Below are 8,190 nucleotides of genomic sequence, written 5' to 3' on the forward strand. Positions count from 1 at the left end.
CGCTCTCTGACACATTACACCTCGCGATCTAAGCAGTAGTACACATTAATATGAAAATTAGAGTTTCCTATTAAGTTTCTCTTAAAGGTCGAATTCACACAGAAATCGCATGGCGCGGACGCCTAGCAGCGTCCGTACACGTTATTCCCAGATATCTAGGGTGACCATTATTTAAGGGGAGGTACTATGAAATTTCAACCTGGTCGTAAGAAAATCGCAGAGACTGAAATTTATTTTCACAACGTATCTTGCCATTCTGAATTCAGTGGGATTGGGTTGTTTGCGGGAAGAGACCAAACTGCCAGGTCATCTGTCTCGTCGGAGCAGGGAAGGTAGCCGGCTGTGCCCTTTCAAAAAACGATCCCGGCAGTTGCCTGGAGCGATTTAGGGAAATCACGGAAAACCTAAATCAGGATGGCTGGACACGGGATTGAACCGTCGTCCTCCCGAATGCGAGTTCAGTGTGCTAACCACTGCACCACCTCACTCAATGAATTCAGTGGGCGAAACCAGTTTGTTAAACAGACACTTTTTATTATTTCAAATCCATATTCACAAAAGAAGTTCAGCCAAAAATGCTTGAAATTGATGTAGGAGTAGCAATTTTTCGTTGTGATCATTTTCATTTTTATCTATCACTAAATAGCTGTATACAGTGTAGTAATTTAATTGAAAAAAAATTTTATGTGAATATTTATGAGTATGTGAATAATCTGTACATACATCCATAGCCGTGTATGTATACGTGTCTAATCTAGATGTACATCCGAAATCGACATTAATAAAAAAAAAAGTGTAACTATAATTTACATTTTTTGCAATTTCCAGACATGTGGATTTACTTTCGCAGCGGAGTCTGTTGTGAACTGGAAAGTAATTGTTTACAAAGGTTTCTGGTCCGTGACAGGGGGTGGCGGTGTGTGAGGTTAGGTCGAGCAAGTGATCAACCTTCAAACACAGTTCTGTTACTCTAGATAACTTTATTCATACCACAATACACACATACAGTCTAGCGGTGAATGCCTCTGCAGTCTACCAACTCCAAAGCTACGCGGAAGCCCGATGATTGATGGTAGAAAGACGCCAGGCGGCCAGAAAAGACTCACTTCGATTCCGCTTGGCCACCTGTGCACGCGCCGACGACCCGCGCTTGCGGACCAAGTGCAAACAGGAATGTGTAATGTAATATGTAAGCTGAAAAAAAAAAATACGATTTTCAAACGTATCAAGTCGTCTTTTATTCATGTTCCCTTCACACTGGTCCAAAAATTGTATAATGTTGTAGCAATACTTTTTCATATTAAATTCTTCTTGCTCACCACAGCAACGATGCCACGGCATAGGTGCAAGTTCATAAGTTGGCACTACGAGACACCGACGACAAAGCCTTCTAGCTGGCGCTGTGGAGCTGTACGAGCGTTGCTCCGCATTCAGCCCGTTTGATCAAGAGCAGACGGCCGGGACACTTCACTCCAGCAAGAGACTTTGCTCTCTTTACAACGGATCTAAGGCTTGCTCAACTGTGCAAAGTTATGTAACCGTTTATTAACTTGTTTTTGCCTATAGTAAACATCTACAATTCACACAGCAGTGCTGAGAGTTCTACACCTGCTCCTCCTACCTTCCTACCTTCGGCCTACCTTTCAGTTTTCAGGAGCAGACCCACGCGCCGCCTTCCAGGCGGGATACAAACTTACTATAAACACAGAGTTTTTATAATTAATTTACACTTTTAATATTTATACAGGGTGATTATTTCCACTGCGTACAAACTATAGAGACTGATAGATTAGAGGATAAGGAACAAAAATGTCTAATGAAGTTGTACCCAGAAGTGCATGGCTCCCATGCTAGAGACCATTTATTCCATTATTCACTGGACTGCGGTCTAATACGCACAGTACCATGTAGCCATTATTACAGTATGTGTTGAAAATGGTTTCCATGTGCCTCAACGCATGTGTGTATGCGTCGTAGCATGTCCTGTCTCACATGTTCCCATCGGCCAGGCTGCATCCGAAGAATGTCAAAGGCAGCATGAATACGCTGCTCCAGTGTCTACACATGTGGAATGGGTTCTGCATACACGATTATTTAGAGATAATCCCATAGCGAGAAATTTGCATGGATTGGCTCGGTGAACGAGCAGGCCATGCTACTGGGCCCCCTCGTCCAATCCATCGACCAGAGAAGACACGATTAAGATGAACCTGGACGTTTACGGCGAAGTGGGCCGGAGCACCATGTAATAGGAGCCACGTAACTCTTCGAGTCATCAACGGCACTTCTTACAGCAGGGGAGGCCGAAGCCACCCACAAGAAACGCCGTTGAGTTCCGGCCTTTAGGCGACGTGGAGGGAAAGCTGGTCCAAAAATACGGCCGCCAATTATCCCGGCCCATACAAGGCGGCTGCACCAATGTTGATGATCCGCTGTCATGATATCATGGGTGTTCATCATATTATCCCACAGGTGACTGTTGTGAAAGTTGAATATACGACTCCGCGTAGAGGTGACCTCACCTGTGAAAAGCACGACTTACACACATCCCGGGATCGTGGTTGCCTGGTGAAGAAACCAGTGACAAAACTGCTCCCGATGCGGAAAGTCTGTCGCAGTAAGCCCTGCACATGCTGTAAGTGATAAGGTTCGTAACAGTTGTCATGGAAAATGTTCCACACGGTCTTGGAAGGGACGTTATCCACTGAATTTTTCTAGAGCCATTATCAGTTTCAAAGCAAATATGGGCCAGTAAATAAATTAACAAAAGGAAATGGATGAATTAAACTGATTTATCAAGAGACTGTAAACTAAAGGCATGACAGCTTTAGCATATAACAGCGACCATTCTACAGGAATCCTCTAACAAAATGCCTTATTTTATAGAAGTAGGCACCTTTCAGCTCAGCTAACGCTGCCAGGATAGTTTCCTTTCACATACTCTCCTAAATAATAGAACACTTTCAATTGGCTCGTCCTCCCAGGATACATTACTTTTTTAGAATTCAGTACCTCAGCGGGCAGAAACGGAACACTTATATGATCACTTTGTTGTCTGTCTATGTGTTTATCTGCTCGACTTTTGAAAACTCCTTGTCTCTTGAACGGGTAACGTACGAAGATGAAACATATGTCACATACAAAGCGCTTCGGTCCCTTGTCGACGTATAAAATTGAAGCTTCTAAGCGAATGCACTCGAGAGATAGGGCCACTTAGGACACATTTTTTCATGCAGACTTACTCGTTGAAACCTACGCAGTCACTTCCCGTTGGCCTAATGTCATGAAAGTTGGAAGAAGTAAAGTTTGATCGTACCAGTAGAGGAAAAAAAACTGTCAATTAGTTATTACATTACGAGGAAAAGTATTTATTTTATTTATCATCAGACCTCAAACTTAAAAAATGTTCTGGAAAGGAATTCCCAGGAACGACATCTTGCCAGTACCAGTATCGGTAACAGGCAAAAATCGTCGAGATTTTCGATTTCTCGTATGGATGAGCTCTGTGGATGCATAATAAAGTTTGTACAAAATCCTCAGTGCGTGAGCGGTAATGGTACCTGGCCATTATTTTATTTTATTTCTACAATAGGTCACTTTCACAAAACTTCTTTGAATTTTCTACCGGTAAACTCTGTACGGGCCCGAACTTCTCAAATTGTACTGTCGTGTGTATTAAGTGGAACTTATGTTGAATACAGTAATAAGGCTGAATGACAGTATTTTTAAGAAACCCCTTCCATGCAAGAATTTGTTACACTTCTGAGTCTGTCATTTGCAATCCCCACTGCTAAAGTTTCTGTTGTTGTTCCAGTTTCATTTCCTATAGATAATCTTAGATTCTTTGAGATAGATTCAAGAGACTTATCACCGATAGAGCAGTCAAAATATACCGAAACTTTTTGTCTATTTAAGAACATTACTTCACACTTTTTTACGTTCAGGAGAAACTATCAGAATTGTCACAAATTGTTGATAATTTTCAAGGCTTCCCGTATTTCTAAGAAACTCTCCGTACACAACCATGTCATCTGCAAATACATTAAGTTATATATGTGTATACTATCTGGTCAAGAGGATGTAATGCGGAAATGATCATTAGATGCACCAGTACAAAATGAGGTGGGGAGTATCGTGTTGACAACATAAATGCAGTAACATCAGCATGGGCCGGACAGGAGTGCTCAGTGTCTTGGAAAGTTCTTAGTAATTGGATGTCACCAGAGTAACAAGCCCGTTAGGAACATATAAACCCTTATAAGGCTGCCCAAATCGGCTGTTGGTGATGCGGTTGTGAAGGTAAAACGCGAAGAACCACCACAGCAAAACCAAAACCAGGGAGACCTCATATACTGATGACGGATGGAGTCCATCTGGTATTGCGGATGATGGTTGTAAAAATTTCTTTGAAATCAGAAGAATGAATCACTCGTGACATCCGAAGTGCTACCAGAAGTGCATCTACCTCGATGACTGTGCATGTACAAAAGGAATGGGTTACAATGGTCGAAAAGCTCTCATAAGCCTCATCTTCAGCCATAGCTGAGTGACGCTCCAGACAGTGTAAAGGTGCCGCTGTGTGATAGACGACTGGGAATGGGAAATGTGGAGTAGTGGACGGTGTTATACCCTGAGGCAGTCCGATGGAAGGGTTCGTATTTGGCGATTACCCGGAGAACATTATCTGCTATATTTTAAAGCGGAAACAGAGAAGTAGTGAGGAATTGGTGTTACGATTTGGGAGTGTTTTTCGATGTTAGGATGTAGCCCTATCAAGCCGCTTTAGCATTTTAGAGCATCGTGCACTGTGTGCAGTACGAAGACTTCAGCGGTATTGATTGTATCAGCACCGCAATGCACCTTGTCACAAAGCAGTATTCGCGAGGCTATGGCTTGTACACAATACAATTCGTAAACTGGACTGGCCTTTCCAGATTTCCGACTTCGTCCCAATGAATGTTTGGGTTAGAACGTCAGCTTCGCTTTGGATCCCAGCGTCCGTTACCACTACCGTCTCTTATTTCTGGTACTGAGGAAGAATGGGCTACCATTCATACACAGACATTTGGGCACCTCGTTGAGACTGTTACCAGCAGAGTTTAAGCCGTCATAAAGGCGAAGGGCGTACAATACCAATATTAACTTCCACTAATGTATGTCAGCATACATTTATGTACCGGGTGTCCTAGAAACTTAGCGACAAACTTGAACAGGTTGTTGAGGGTGAACAGAGGAAGAATCCAACGACGATACTTGTGTTGCAGTTACAGGCGTTGGCAATTGCCACTAGGCCATCCATTAAGTGGCAAGTGTGACATTGTATGCTGATGGACCACAGATAGAGCGTCTCACAATACTGTTTGTTATTCAGTGGTCAAGACTGACTGCCACGATCGCCAGTAGAGAAGATGGAGGTAGCTGCTGCGCAGATGGGCTTTGTCTCCTACAGTCTGTCAGACAGTCACATTTGATGCTGCAGGGGTTGCTCAGTGTCAGGCGCTGGCGCCTATAACTTCGATGGTCTGTAGCGTCGTTGCATGACGTTTCTGGATACGCACTCCTATTCTCGATTTGTTCCTCAATACACCTCTTACAACCCCTCGAAGTTTGTTGAAACATTTCTGGGATACCCAATGAACAACAGCAGCCCCTCTATGTGTCTACCTTGAGCAAGCTCTAAGCTGCCTTCGGTTCTTACGAGTCCGCGCCGATAAGAACTACATACAAAGTTCTGGTTGCCATATCTTCTTCACTGATCGTGCAGATCTGCTCAGATTTTTCATGTCCAGTTGTTTTGTTTGCTAGGTGACGGTACAGAACTGTACCCAAAAACTTTCTGGAAGCCAATAAACACGGCGTCAGCCTGAGCTCCGCTATTTCCAATAGTCCTGATTTCGTTGATGAATCCTAAAATCTAGCTTTGCGGAAGTCTTTTTAATTCCCCCACGGAAACTGTTCGGCGTCTATATCTGTCGTGACACAGAATCACAATGCATGTCCCACAACTCTACGAGAAATGGACGTCCGCGACTTAGTTCTGTGCATTGGTCTTACAACCTTTCCAACAGATTGAAATGACTTGATTGCTGTATCATTCAGGTAATACGCTCCACTGTTTGAGAGACCAACCTATCGTAGACATAACTGGAAGGTACACATGTTTATATTGAACTGGAAACATTTTTTAACCGTGAAGTGCTTACAGTGTTTTGTGCCGTTAGCAACAAACTGTAAGCCACGTGATTATGATGGCAGATGTTCACAGATGCTGCAAGTGTTATGGAATAATGGCATCACCCTAACCGTTATAACAGAAACCGGGAGTCTTACTGGCAGTCTGCGTCACAGGCAACTGACAATTTTAGACTTAATGTCGGAAACATGCCGTTTTCAGACCATCAATAATGACCATTTAGCACCAGACGTACGCACAGATGGTCTTACACTACATGAAACACACTGTGGAAAGTTGCTTGTGCTCCATTTGGATAACAAGGTAAAATGAAGTTAACACATACCTAAACCAATGAAGAAGCTTAGTTCACTATGCTATGCCCTCAGAAATATATCTCATTTCATTCACTTAAAGTTATGAGTGTTGGCTGATTTTGCCTATATTCATTGCCTGTTGTCTTACTGCGTTGTCTACCTAAGGTAAATGTAGAACCAAACAGAATATTGTGTAAAGTAGATAATCATACACTTTGGCAAAACCATTTTAAGGCTGTTGGAATTCTTTCACTCTCTCAACACATTTACTCCTCAATGGTTTTTGTTGCTGATAATGAAATTTAGGTTCAGCTGAAATGCGGTCTACACTGACTTGTGTAGCATTCAGAATACAGCAATGCCTACTACAGATGGCAAATATTCAACACGTTCCCATTTCACATAAAGTGAAAGTAATTGGCCACGTTTGCTAAAATTTATCTAAATACCTACGATTTCTTTCAGAAGTACCGTTGTAATGAAGTTAATATTAAGTTTATAATAGCAAATGTATACCAGCTACATAAATTTCCTGACCAAAAAAGTGAAGCACCTAGCAGGCTAGGATGAAACGAAACGAAACTTCAGCGGTTGGAGAGTATGTGAATTACCGCACTCCTAACATAATGCAGTGATTCTGTTGTGAAGGACAGCATAAAGATGTTGTAACCTGTCATGTCTATGTACAGGATGACATTACATTTGTTAAGACATCAGGGAATAACTTCCATGGCACTATAGAGAGCCATAAATGGTAAAAACTGTAGAGGAAGAAGCAGATTAGTACACATCTAGTAAATAATTGAGGACGTAGATTCCAAGTGCTACAAATTGCAAGTGATATAATGAGATGAAAAGGTTGTTGCAGGGGATTAATTCGTGGTCGGCCTCATGAAACCAGTCAAAAGGCTGATGAATTAAAAAAAATCCTGTCCTTAGGCAAGCTGGCGAAAAACTGTTATAACTGGTCCTTGATATACTGGATACTGGTACCAAGATGTTCTATCGAGGAAGGATTATGAGATTTTGCTGGAAACGAGAATACCTCAACATCACGCACGCAGTTCCAAGTGACACAGGCCATGTCTCGGTGAACATTGACCTGTTTAAAAATGACACCACTGTTCTGGCGTTACTAGAAACGCCGGGACGAAAATGCGGAACGCAAGACCAGAAATGACGGCGAGCAAACGTCGGCCAATGGTGCGCGGAATTGGACCACGTCGCGTCAAGAGCGACACCTGGTGGAAGGAAACATAAGCGTCGCTCCTGCTAGCCTAGGCCGCTGAGATAGGCCCCGTCTACAATGAAAAATGAGTGCTACGCTATCAGATTGTATTGATCCGTATCGAGTGCTTACTAGGACTTCGTGTATAGCAAGAACTTTACTGTTTTTATATCGTCAATCGCTAGCAACATATGTTGTAATCGAAGTTAAGTATTGTCAATTTGCTTTTTAGAAATAAAATACTAATTTTATTTGATTTAATTCTTACAGCATTCCGAGCACGCAGCATCCCTTAGGCACCCTATTAGCGACGAGTGGGCAAGAGCCCACAACCACGATACTGTCACAAGCGAGCTAACGCATGACGAGGCAGGATGTGCATGACATACCGCTGTGTCGTCTGAGTTTCCTCAGTCACTATCAACATTGATTTACACCTGACAGCAACCCCCACCATGGCTCCAAGAGTAACA

The sequence above is a fragment of the Schistocerca cancellata genome, chromosome 6 (genome assembly GCF_023864275.1).
Source record: "Schistocerca cancellata isolate TAMUIC-IGC-003103 chromosome 6, iqSchCanc2.1, whole genome shotgun sequence".
In the NCBI taxonomy this organism is placed as follows: domain Eukaryota; kingdom Metazoa; phylum Arthropoda; class Insecta; order Orthoptera; family Acrididae; genus Schistocerca; species Schistocerca cancellata.